Raw genomic sequence first — 14,258 nt, 5'->3', positions numbered from 1 at the left:
AAGGTAACGTTGCTATTTTTTTCGTAAATTCACAAAATATTTCTTACTTATCGAATATGGAGAGAGGAAACAGAAAGAGTAGATTTTTATGCGTTTTTTTCTTTCAAAAACCCGGGCAAAATCGGATATCGCTTCTAGTATATAATAAATATGGAATATATGATAGTTTATCACTAAAGTTTTGGAAATTTGAGAGGAAATAAAGATAAATTTAATACAGATTTGTGTGCTTTACTCTACTGAGTATTTCTTTGGTTTTCGTAAACTGATTTTTATGTATTTTAGCAGCGGCATAATGGCTCATAGAACGGCTCTGAGTTATTCAAGTACAAACTTTTAGCTCATAGCTCCATCATCTTTTGACCGATTTGAGACCACTTCAATTTTTGATCCAGGAGGTCAAATCCTTTTAATTGATTTAACTGACCACGCTCATGTTCTTGTAGATTAATTTACCAGTGATCCTGCCTAAAAGAATTTCAATATGAGTGTCGGCTGGTAGAGATAGGTCCTGATGAGTAATAAAATCCAATCAGGTATACCCTTGCCCCACATTTAGTAACGCTTGACCATAAAATATAGCTAGTAAAAATTAAAGGAAAAGGTTTGGTTTGTTTAAAATTTTACGCGAAGCTACACTAGGGCTATTTGTGCTCGCCATCCCTATTTTAGCAGTGTAAGACTAGGAGGAAGATAGCTAGTTATTACCACCCACCGCCAACTCTTGAGCTACTCTTTTACCAACGAATAGTGGGATTGACCGTAACTTTACAACGACCCTACAGCTGAAAGGGCGAGCATGTTTGGTGCGATGGGGGATTCGAACCAGCAGTCCTTAGATTAAGAATCAAGTGCCTTAACCACCTGGCTATGCCGGGATCAAAGAAAAAGGCTTCATTGATTAATTTACTCTAATCATGTCTGAAAGAATTTCAAGTGCCGTGGCTGTTGAGGACTTAAACCTTATTTTCTAAGTGAAAAAAATTGGACAAGTGTTAGTAGCTTTAAATTTCGTCTCTGTTTCTTTCCCCTTCTATTTTAAATACTTACGTTTAAATTCTTGCCAGTCAGCTATGTGTATACGTACACAGCTACTTCAGTATATACATGTTATGTATTACTAGTTTGAATACATTGAGTTGGAGATTAAAACTGTGACTTAATTTGATTGTTCTTATGATACTGTTTAAGTTACGTCACTGAAAAGCTCCGCAACGTTCGTACTAAGGAAACGAAACCTGTTGCATGTAGATCTTGCGGCTTTTTGTATGGACTTACGTCACGCATGCGCTGATAATGACAGTGTACACTTTGGATAGGTGTAATTTTATACTGATTCCGTGATGATGTAATACATTTCAATCGTGAAGAAAGGTTAGTGGTGTTTCTTGTATTTTCCGTTTCCATCGATTGTGGTTTCGCTATTATACAGTATACGCGTGTGTGTGTGTATCTACCTGACACGGGTTTAGAATCACATTATATTATTATAAATAAGGACGACACGTGACTTTTAAGTGAAGAAAACAAAAATATTATAAATAATCAAGTAGAGGGAAAAATCAGGTCAAAAATTCAATTGCTAATGCATTTGTTTTAATTTTGAATCAATATACTAGAGTGAAGGTAGCTAACTTTCCTGATGAATTATTGGATTGGTCATCTCATTATAACGTTTCCACAGCTGAAAGGGCGAACTTATTCGATGAGAGACCTCTAACCCACAACTCGCAGATTGCGAGTCGAGCACCCCAATCACCGAAAACTATTGTAATAAATGAAAACAATAAAATCATGTTAAAAATGTTATCGCCAAAGTAAGGCGTGCGACTCGTAATCCGAGGGTCGCGGGTTCGCGCCCCCGTCGCGCTAAACATGCTCGCCCTCCCAGCCGTGGCGGTGTATAATGTGACGGTCAATCCACTATTCGTTGGTAAAGAGTAGCCCAAGAGTTGGCGGTGGGTGGTGATGACGCTGCCTTCCTCTAGTCTTACACTGCTAAATTAGGGACACTAGCACAAAACCCTCGACTTTAAATTCCAAACAAACAAACGTTATCGCCAAATGACTCTTTTGATACACCAAACACTTTAAGAGATAAAATATAAATAAATATATATTTTTTATAATTTCGCCCAAAACTACTCGCGGTCTATTTGGGCTAACTGCTACTTAATTTTAAAGTGGTAAAGTAGGGTAAAGGCAACTAGTTTTACCAATGAATAGTGTGCTTGAACGTCATATTATAATGCCTTCACATCTGGAAAGGCGAGCAACTACGAGTACAACAGATTACAAGTCGAGCGCCCTAATCACAAGGCTTTAACCACGCCAAACTAATCACGTTAACATAGTGTTAAGTGCTAATAAAAAAACAAATTTGGCGATAGGTGTCAAAGCTTCTCATTGGTCTATAATTATAAACAAAAACAAACGGCATAAATACGGCATCGTTTTCTTCAAATTCAGTTTATTGTATTTTCACTTACAAATTAAAATATTTTTCTCTTTTAGAACAAAGGATAAAACACCATCCTTCATTGCTAGTTTAAAAATTTAAATTCAGAGTGATCTGAATTATGTTAGTTGCCCACCATTGGCACAGCCATATATCTGCAGACTTACAACAATATAAACCGGGTTTGGATACCCGCGGCGAGCAGGGCGCAGATAGTCCACTGTGTAGTTTTGTGTTTAACTTAAACACCCCGCCCCAGTGGCTCAGCGGTATGTCTGCGGACTTACAACGCTAAAAACCGGGTTTCGATACCCGTGATGAGCAGAGCACAGATAGCCCATTGTGTAGCTTCGTGCTTAATTCAAAACAACAACAACTTAAACAACAAAAACAAATGAATTACACGAGTTCAACATTTGACCAGTGCGCATGAGCACGTCGTAAATCAGTGTTTTAAGGGAACTAACAGTAACATGTGTAATTCATTTGTCATCTTCAGGTTAACAAAGCGTTAGTAACCATACCATTCATTCTGAGATACATTTAAACAATAAATTGACTTTGAAATGAAATTTGAGGTGTTTTAATAATTAGTTCGTGTTTTAACTGAATATTGGAGTTTGGTATTCAGACTCTTGCGACAGTTGCTTAGTTTCTTTACTTCATTTAGGTTAGAATGTTTGCTAACAAATATATTTTTTTAATATACGACTATTTTACTTAGAAAGAAAATATAAAATCCTGTTTTCTACGGCAAAATAAAATCATCATCTGACGACGTTCACTTGATAAAAAAGGAGGCCCTGATGATGAAAAAAATTGAATTTTTAATCTTGTGACATAACAATTTATTAAGCCAATCCCAGCAGAACGTATACGTATATATTGATTTCGTTGTTTTTGAGGACGAGGTGGTATATGTTTTACAGTAAACTGCCAATATTTGAACCTTCAAAGTCCAAGTTAATTCTGTAAACTCAAGTCAATACCTAAACGTCTATATTAATAGAATCAGTTCAGTAGAACTGATGCAAAACAAAGATTTGATAATAAATTGAACGGCAACATTAATAAACATATAGATGTTCGATAAAATTACTTGATTATCACAGCTGAGCTCAATGTATGTATTAATTAATTAGATATCCGCATAATGAACATCACTTTATGCGACATGTATCTGAGAGCCATACTATTGTAACGAACCCACAGATGAAAAAGCGGACTATATGTAACAATATGTTAAAAGCTGGCTTGCACCTTGGAGTTTTAACCATTAAGCTATTCAAGCCCGAATGTTGTGGACATTACTAGACTATTTAAAAACTGAGCACGTCTGTTTTATTTATATGTTATATTATTATAATAATTCAAAAAAATATTGGATTGTTGCAGTTGTAGTATAAAATAATATAAATTATAACATTCGGACACTTGTAGAATAAAGTCTCGAGAAGATCAAATCATGAGAACGCTTGATTGGATAGTTTTTCGTCGATGTACTTTAGTTACGTTTTTGTATTTTTTTTATTAATCTTCTAAAACATATGTATTTTTTTTAAAATTATTGTTGAATTTGCCATTTTTTCAGATGCAATCCCAGAAAGTAAGAAATTTAGTTATAATATAATATATACTATTCCTAATTTCTCATAATAACTTTAGGCGGCTTTTTAAGTTTGGTTTGTTTTGAATTTCGCACAAAGCTACACGAGGGCTATCTGCGCTAGCCTTCACCAATTTATCACTGTAAAACTAAATAGAAGGCAGCTAGTCATCACCACCCACCGTCAACTCTTAGGCTACTGTTTTATCAACAATTAGTGGGATTGACCGTACATTATAACGACTGCACGGCTGAAAGGGCGAGCATGTTTGGTGTGACGGGGACTCAAACCCGCGACCCTCAGAGGCATTTTAAGTTGAATACACTTTTTGTATTCAACTTTTGGAATACTTTTTGTAGTCTTAGTTTTGTAACTAGGCTTAACTATATCAAATTAAAATGAAAATGATGATTTATTTCCGATGTCAGAGAAAAAACAGTAATTAATGTGAGGGTAAAAACTGAAATAGAAACGTGTTCTCTAACTAATTGCTTTACTTTACATGATTTTGTTTGTCCTTTATGTTACCGTAGTTATAGACACTTTAAGTTTTTAAAGAAAAAATCACAAGAAACAATAAAACATGGTTAAGTGATTCAGTGTGTGTGTTATGTTCGAGGTCATATTATGGCAACAAATAATACACATAGAAGCACGAGGTAATGAACTTTATTTTGCGATACGCACGTGCGATGAACGTTCTGCTGGTGCAGACACTTTTAACCACGACCCTTATTATTGCATAAGGCTCGGTTTATCCGATAATCTACGTTTAGAATTTTTGTATCGCGCTTATGCACGCAATTAAGTCCGGGACATATTTTCAATCTATGTCATTAATTTTGAAATCCTCTTTTGATTTATGTATAAATATTTATTGAACTATTTTACTTATTCTATCGATCCGTTACAGAAAGGTTTGCGCTTTTTAGATTGTTCTGAGCGACAGGAAATGCCTTTGAAAAATTCTATGGACCAGTATTTAAATTTATTTATCGCCAACAATAGGTTTTTGACACTCTTTACGGTTGAATGTACTTAAACAATTACAAGCACATCCATCTGGGTAGCTATCCTATTAAATTCAACATTTTAATTTACACTCACACAAGCTACAGCCGAGTTCCTTACCTCTCTACAAAGAAGACGGCAAAAACAATTAATTTGAGAGCTTCATCTAGGAATCGAATGTTTATTTTATTCAGGATAATACTTTTCTTTCTTTTAAGAGACCTAAGGCTCGGCATGGCCAGGTGGTTAAGTCACTCGACTCGTAATCTGAGGGTCGAGGGTTCGAATTCCCGTCACACTAAACATGCTCGCCCTTTCAGTCGTGGGGGCATTAAAAAGTTACGGTCAATCCCACTATTCGTTGGTAAAAAAGTAGCCCAAGAGTTGGCGGTGGGTGGTGATGACTAGTTAGCTGCCTTCTCTCTAGTCTTTCACTGATAAATTAGGGACGGCTAGCGCAGATAGCCCTCGTGTAGCTTTTGCGCGAAATTCAAACCAAAAGAGACCTAAGTGTACGTTTTAATTTTTACAACGATAAGTATCATCAACTCAGTGGTGTAGCGGTTAGAAAAAAATACAAAGTAGATAAACCTAACGTTTTTAGTGGATGGGACCAAGGGTGGGTATTGACACGACGGACACCCGAAAACTGGGTAAGCCGTAGTTACATGTACGAGGAAGTGGGTAAATTCTCTATTGTTTCGAAGAATGATTTGTTGCACCGGAATCCTCGTATTCCATCTGCTAAAACGTTTCTTTTACAGTAAGTCAAGGCTAAACGTTGGTAAATAACATAATTTTCTGAACGAAGCTAAATTGTTTTAAAATAAGAGGTGATCATATACGCACATAGGTTTTTCGTAGGTTGTAATTAGAAGATAAGATTTTATTAGGCACCTCAAATTAGGCACCACACATTATTAATGTACTTTAGTCCGTGGACTTTTTCTCGTCATTTGTGTAATTTGTGTACGCTTTATCTTTCATTCACACACGCATGCCCCCCCCCCCCGCTAGTGCAGCGGTAAGTCTACGGATTTACAAAGCTAAAATCAGGGGTTTGATTCCCCTCGGTAGGCCCGGCAGATAGCCTGATGTGGCTTTGCTATAAGAAAAACACACACACGTGCCTCCTCTCCTCCCCAGCGGCATGTTTGTTGACTCATACCACTAGAGAAGCGGGTTTAATACCCGTGGTGGGCAGCGCACAGATAATCCATTGTACAGCTTTGTGCTTGATTCCAAACAAATCAATCTTTTATTTTTACATTATTGTAGCCTTTTCGTAGCTTGTAGTGGTGGGTACTGTTAATTTTGTGTGTCCCAACTCATGAACACTAGAAAGTGAATACAGTATAGTCTGATCCTGAAAGTCTCTGATTTCTCCAATTATCTCACACACACATACATATCTCTCAATAGCGGCGCCAGGATATTTTCGTTGAGGGCCTGAGGGGGGCTGGGTAAACTGTGGAGGGGTTTCCCAAAATGCCATCAATATGAAGTATAGATGGTAAATTATAATAACGTAAATACCAAGGTACATTTCAGAAAGGTGTGCTATTTTTTAACTGCGTTTTCAATGCAGTTTTCATTGGAAACTCATTATTACAAATTAGAAATAATCTGTTTATGAAAATATGCGTATATGTAAAATAGGAAGCTCACCTAAATTCCACCCAAACTATTGTATTCCACCCAAAGATGTTTCAAGATTAGCTTAGATTGAACATTTAATATACCATTAAGAGTAAAGCTACAAATCAAAAGAAATATAACATAAAGACAGTTCACATAACAGAAACGAATTATCTCATGTGAAGTTAATACACTCTGAGGAAAAGTAAGGTCACTATCAGGTTAACTATCTTTCATCATGTTGTGTTTCTGGTCAATATTACTTCAAAACAATGTGCCTGTTCTGGTGATTGGCAGCAAATGTGTCTATAACAGTATCAATATCGAGTTGTTTTGCTTTCCTGGTGTTTATTGATATGACAGCAAGGTTGCTGGTGCGGTTGTTACCACTGCTGTTGCGCAAGTATGTCTTGAGAAGCTTCAGACATGATAAACTTGTCTCACAGGCAGCTGAAGTAACAGGCAGGGTCATAGCGATGCATACAAGTTTGTGGAGATCCATGAAGCCATCCTTTTATGGTTCCAGCATGGTTGCAAGCTCCAATGGTGTGGATACTTCCTGCCCCTTGTCTTACTTCCTGGCAATTAGCCGGTTAAACTGGTTGACCTCCACTGCTAGGTCATCCGCTGCCACACCATAGTTTGCTGCCATTTCTAAGAGTGCTTGTTTGTCCAGAAATGTGGAGTGTCTGGGGTTCAATGCAATTGCACCCATTAGAACACTGCAGGCATCAGAGGAGAATCTTCTATTCAGCTCGTTCAGCATCCTATCTATGATGGCATACAAGGTGTGTCTCCTGGCATCTGGTGTTGGTTCATTTCTTTGGCCAGTACTAGATGTGATTATGAATTCGTCCAGGTGTCTGGGGGAAGATCGCTGTCCACCTTGACGCACCGTCTCAATGCATATTCCCACTTTCTTACATATATCCTCAGCAGACTCTTCCAAGTCTTTCCATGCTGTTTCAGTTCTCATTTCTGAGAGACCAAAGATGACAGATTGTACTAGGTTCTCTGCAGAGACCAGCTGCAGGTCAGGTGACTTGAGATGGTCTGATAACTGTTTTGTCATCAGCAGTAGCTTTTATATGGCCACTAGACTGGTTATGAACTGCTGATCTAGGAGGATGCACAGGCCCTTTGATTCAGTGGCTCTGTGAACATTGTCCCCTCCACAAGACGCTTTAGGGTTGTCAAAATAGCAGGAAGGGTTCTTTTCACAGCCAGTCAAGCAGCATGTTGGCAGGCCCATCTTGTATCTGACAGTCGCTTCAACTCTATGTGCTGGTTCACGGGTTCAAGCTCCTTCTGTACCTTCAGAAATTCTTCATGCACAACCGAGGAAGAGAAGAATTTGTACAGCTTCTGAATTGTCACAAAGAACTCTGCTGCAGCCTGGACGTTGTGCACACAATCAACTAGCACAAGGTTGAGCCTGTGTGCATAGCAGTGGACATACACAGCTTGAGACACTTTTCTCTTGAACCTCTCCTGTACGCCACTGATGCGCCCTGACATGACTGCAACTCCGTCATAGAACTTGCCAATGCGGGAATTATGGTCAATACCACATTTAGCCAGAGTCTCCATGATTTTCTTGAGCAATGAATCTGCATCCAGACCCTCAGCAGCTGTGAAGTCCAAGAACTCCTCGTGAAACCTTTGGTTTATCAAGTACAATCCCTGATGATCTGGTGTAACGTGAAATCAACGTGGTTGTCTAATCTTCGTCAAAGCTCAAGATAGAATGGCATTACACATGGAGCGGCAATACAGCGCATAAGTTTCAGTGTATTCAATACGTTGCTATGGGACGCATGACACATACTTCCGTCTTAATGAAGACGTTGAGTTCTTCAGATCTATGTTTCTTTGATGTTAATTGTTAAACAACAACGACGATTGTGTTTTCCAAATTTTATGAATATATGTAGGTAACAATATTTGGGGGGGTCAAGCCCCCAAGCTCCCCATGGGGCCGCCACTGATATTTCTCTAAACGCTAAACGCTGGGTTTCGACACTCGTGTTGAGTACGACACAAGTTGCCCATTGTGTAGCTTTGTGCATAACTACAAATAAACAAAGTCGGTAAAACGTCGGTAGTGAAATTCAATGGTGAAATACGCACAAGTTCGTGTCCCAGCGTGGCTAGGGACAGCGTGGCCAGGTGGCTAGGGAATACTCCACTCGTAATCTGAGGGTCGCGGGTTCGAATTTCAGTCGCACCAAACATGCTTGCCCTTTCAGCCGCGGAGCCGTTATAGTGTGGTAGCCAATCTCACTATTAATTGGTAAAAAAATAGCCCAAGAGTTGGCAGTAGATGGTGATAACTAGCTGCCTTCCCTCTAGTCTTACACTGTTAAATTAGGGACGGCTAGCGCAGATAGTTCTCGTGTAGCTTTGTGCGAAATTAAAAAAACAAACAAAACAAATCTAATTTCCTGTTGCCCTAGAGCTTGTTTGTAACGTTAATTCCTTTGCGCATCTACATGCAATATGTTTGTTTGGTTTGCTTTGAAATTCGCGCAAAGCAACACGAGGGCTATCTGCGTTAGCCGTCCCTAATTTAGCAGTGTAAGACTAGAGAGAAAGCTGCTAACTAGTCATCACCGTCAACCACCAACTCTTGGGCTGCTTTTTTACCAACGGATATTGGGATTGACCGTGACATTATAACGCCCTCGGATTACGAGTCAAGTGCCTTAACCACCTGGCCATGCCAGGCCCATTTAATGTGTATCCATCAAACTATGTGTGGCACTCTAAAGCACGTTTTTTGGTTTTACTTGAGTCTCTTAATTCGTTACGACTTGGAACTCCTTCTCGAGAAATACTTATCGCTGATCTGATTGGTCATTTTGAAATTATCCATCAAATACTACTAACGTGGTTTCAAATGTATGATTAGATCATTCAGAAACGAATACTTCGAGTTTATGTTGTTTTCTGAGACCATGAATAAAACTTTCCTCCATCTTTAGTTCGCATTCTCTCAAAGTTGTTGTAATTGAGTATTATTCTTGTTTGAAATATCACTATTCATTCCACATATTTATAAACTTTCTTCTCCATAGGAGCGGTGTGAAGTCTCCTCATATCTTGATCCCACTACTGGGGATGACCTATGTTCTGGTCATTGTCACCCCGACTCACAGGACAGTCAGAATAATCTTCACATACCTTCAAGCCACGTTGCTTTCGACTAAGGTATCGTCCAAATATTGTGATAATGATTTTGACAGAAAGCTATACAAGACATGTCCTAGATTTAATTAAAATTATTTCAAGAGATAATGTGGAATTCTGAAAAAATAGAAAGCCTTACTTTTTAAATTCAAAAAATCGAAACCTGTCTAATATATTGGTTTCACAATGATCTAAAATGTCTGAAAAATACATTTTAATTAATACCAGAAACAATAAATTAAACTTCCATTAGCTGTAAAAAAAGAATTACGTAATTAATAATATTATGTTTAAATAACTTATTGGGCCCGGCATGGCCAAGTGGTTAAGGCACTGGACTCGTAATCTGAGGGTCAGTGGTTCAAATCCCCATCACACCAAACATGCTTGCCCTTTTAACCGTGGGGGCGTTATAATGTGACGGTCAACCCTACTATTCGTTGGTAAAAGAGTAGTCCAAGAGTTGGCGGTGGGCGGTAATGACTAACTGCCTTCCCTCTAGTCTCACACTGTTAAATTAGGGACGGTTAGCGCAGATAGCCTTCGTGTAGCTTTGCGCGAAATTAAAAAACAAACAAATAACTAACCTAAGTTTCTATTTCTAACATTTGGTAGTTACGGTAGGTTACAAATGGTTTTAAATTGCAATATACAAATCACGTCTTTATAAAGATAACATTAAATGCTTATTTAAAGTCCCCCGGTTTGATTCCCCTCGGTAGACTCAGCAAATAGCCCGATAAAGCTTTGCTATAAGAAAACACACGCTTCTTACCTAAAAAGATAATTAATAATCTATAACTCCAATAATTATTAAGTAACATTATGAAACCAAAAGTAATTTGTAAGCGAAGTTGTTTTGGTTAATATCAGGCCTAGAATCTGAAGGTTTGTTTGTTCATCACTGGCTCCTGATAAATCTTAAAAGACCTGAATTTATATCCACGTTACACAATTCAAGGTGTTGGGTATCTAAGTGGTTCGATTTATTTATTTTTTTTGCGTATTTTACAAATTTATTCATTTAAGAAATATGCTGAAGTCTTATATCTGTTAAATTATCTCAACCTTTATGTTTCCGAAAACATAATTAACTCCCTATAAAACGCATTTCAAAAATAGGCGGGAAATAAATCTATGACTTTCTTGCTTAAATAAGTCAATACTGCACAAACAACATTTTCGTGAAATGAGTTTTAGTGAATTATAAACGGTATTCTGGAAGTAACATTGTTCGTTTGAGGAACCAGTAGAAATAACTCAGCGATTTATTTAAACTGTAACCTTGAAGTACGAACATCTAACCACAGAACTGAATTATTAGTATGTGTATTACACAACAAAGATGACGTATTTGTATGCGTATTTAGTAACAAAAATATGTTTATCTATACGATACAATGCGCTGTTAATACTTCCTTTTAAAAATCAGAATCGAAGTATTTGACGAAATTTATATTTATATCTTTCATTTATCAATTTTCATCTATTTTCTTTCTACCTTATATTTTTGTTTTTTTGACAAGCGAAACGATTTGTTTTCCATTGCATCTACTAAGTGAATTAATAACAGATATCTGACGTTTCGTGAACAACACTGTCTGATTCACAACATCCAGAGCCCGACATGGCCAGGTGGTTTATGTTCTCGACTCATAATCTGAGGGCCGCGGGTTCAAATCCCCGTCACACCAAACATGCTCGCCCTTTCAGCCTTTGGTGACGTTATAATGTGACGGTCAATCACACTATTCAAAACAAAACAAACCACAACATCCACCACCAGGGGCAGGATTCGTATGATATAGTCCCTTTTTATCGAAACTGTCTTCTTAACCGAATGGAACGGAAAACCCTAAAACAAAAAGACGTGCTAAGTATAGCCTTCTCGGTCGTGTTTCAACACAAAGCTGCACAATAAGCTATCTGCGGGTATCGAAGCTCGATATTTAGTGTTATAAGTCCTCAAGTTTAGCGCTCTATATACTACTTGACAGCACCCCTACCCCAGTCAGTGGTCCAGTGTTAACGATAGCGTTTAACAGCTCGCTTGTTTGATTTTGAAATTCGCGCAAAGCTATACGAGGGCAATCTGCGCTAGCCGTCCCTAATTTCGCAGTGTAAGACTAGAGGGAAGACAGCTAGACATCGCCACCCACCGCCAACTCTTGGGCTACTCTTTTACCAACGAATAGTGGAATTAACCGTGACATTATAACACACCCATGGCTGAAAGGGCAAGCATGTTTGGTGTAACGGGGATTCGAACCCGCGACCCTCGGATTACGAGTGGAGTGCCTTAACCACGAGGCCATGCCAGGCCCTTTAACAGTTTGATCATTTTTGGTATAAAAGCATGAATCCATGGTCAGTCGTGAGATTTCACATATTTCTCTCTAAGTTGTAGTTGCGTTTTATTGTTCCGTGACAGTTTAAGAGAGACAGCGAACAGGTCCCTGGCAAAGCAACGCTGGTTAAGAACAATATGTTATAGGTTCGCCGCTCAGACATGTACTTTTAATGGTTACTATTTTTTGCAATTATTTTTTAAAAGTTATTTTTTGTTCGTAACTTAAGCCTTAGGAGAAGTGTCTTCTGGAGAAAATTAAAATTAAATAACATATTCGATTGATAACGTTATCCGATGATGTATACATCATTATTTGCTTACCCAATAGAGTCTGCATTTGTTTGGCCATAAATTTTTTTAACTTATTGCTATACAGCGTGCTGCTAATCCTTAAACCTGAACTTTCAAAGAATCTTCCGTTGTATTTAAAGGGCTAATAGGATTAATGCAGAAATTATTACCGTTAAAAGTAAACAATTCCTATTGGATGGGTTGTTATGATAGTGTTTTTTTTGTGTGTTTTCTTACAAGAAATGACATAAAGTCTTAAAACGATGGCGACAAAAATAATCAAAATAATAATAAAACTTAGATATATGCCAGCCTCAAGAAACTACATGCACATAGGTATCATGTTTGCTTTTATATCACGGAAGAAGACACCGGTGAAAGGCAAGGTCAGGGAATTCCCAGAATATTCATGTCGAGCTTTGAAAGTTTTGCCATGTACAATAAGTACTTATATAAGCTATGAGAGTAAGTTGGTTTCATGACAATTATGGATTTATGTCCAGTAGTTACAAAACTGTGCAGAGTTTTCCAGGTAGGAACATGGAAAGTTTACGGACTTACAACGCTAAAATCAGGGGTTCGATTCCCCACCGTTGTAACAGCAGATAACCCAATGTGAGTTTGTTATATGTAAATAACAAGCACGAAGAAAGAATTCTATCCTCTCATTTAAGCATTTATTTATTTACTACCTAAGTAACTGTTATAAATGCAGAAATAATGAAATACTGTTTTGTTTTTTCAGACTTAATTCGTGTACAAATTAGCTTGCATTTCATAATGGTTCAGGTAACTTACATTTATTGTTTATAATGGTTTAAGTACCTCATATTTATTGTTAATGGTTTAAGTATCTTATATTTATTGTTCATAATATTTTAGAAGCATATATTTATATATAATGGTTTAAGTAACTTATATTTGTTGTTAATGGTTTCAGTAGCTTATATTTATTGTTAACGATGGTTTAAATAACATATTTTTTGTTAATGATCTAACTAATTTATTTATTGTTAATAATGGTTCAAGTAGCTTGTGTTTATTGTTAATAATGGTTTCAGTAGCTCATATTTATTGTTAATGGTTTAAGTTACGTATATTTGTTGTTAATGGTTTAAGTATCTTATATTTATTGTTCATAATATTTTAGAAGCACATATTTATATATAATGGTTTAAGTAGCTTATGTTTGTTGTTAATGGTTTCAGTAGCTTATATTTATTGTTAACGATGGTTTAAATAACATATTTTTTGTTAATAATTTAAATAATTTATTTATTGTTAATAATGGTTTTAACAGATTGTGTTTATTGTTAATAATGGTTTAAGTAGCTCATAGCTTATATTTATTGTTCATGGTTTACGTTACGTATATTTGTTGTTAATGGTTCAAGTATCTTATATTTATTGTTCATAATATTTTAAGAAGCTTATATTTATTCTTAATGGTTTAAATATCTTATATTTATTGTTAATTGTTTGAGTAGCTTAAATTTATTGTTAACGATGGTTTAAGTATCTTATATTTATTGTTCCTAATGGTTTTAATAGCGTGCGACTCGTAATCCGAGGGTCGCGGGTACGCATCCCAGTCGCGCCAAAGATGCTTGCTCTTTCAGCCGTGGGGGCGTTATAATGTTACGGTCAATCCCACTATTCGTTGGTAAAAGAGTAGCCCAAGAGTTGGCGGTGGGTGGTAATGACCAGCTGCCTT

The 14,258-nt window shown here is 37.1% G+C and overlaps 1 long non-coding RNA gene across 1 annotated transcript in view; it reads left to right on the top strand.

The window, feature by feature from the left end:
• LOC143247265 (uncharacterized) overlaps window positions 1–14,258 on the top strand; it is a 111,712-nt gene that overhangs the window by 71,533 nt on the left and 25,921 nt on the right. Inside the window, exon 2 of the long non-coding RNA XR_013026453.1 lies at window positions 9,792–9,924. This is a non-coding gene — a long non-coding RNA (uncharacterized LOC143247265). The remainder of the gene's footprint in view (window positions 1–9,791; window positions 9,925–14,258) is intronic.

The sequence above is a fragment of the Tachypleus tridentatus genome, chromosome 3, assembly GCF_004210375.1.
Source record: "Tachypleus tridentatus isolate NWPU-2018 chromosome 3, ASM421037v1, whole genome shotgun sequence".
In the NCBI taxonomy this organism is placed as follows: Eukaryota; Metazoa; Arthropoda; class Merostomata; order Xiphosura; family Limulidae; genus Tachypleus; species Tachypleus tridentatus.
This window is presented reverse-complemented; position numbering and strand designations above follow the sequence as displayed.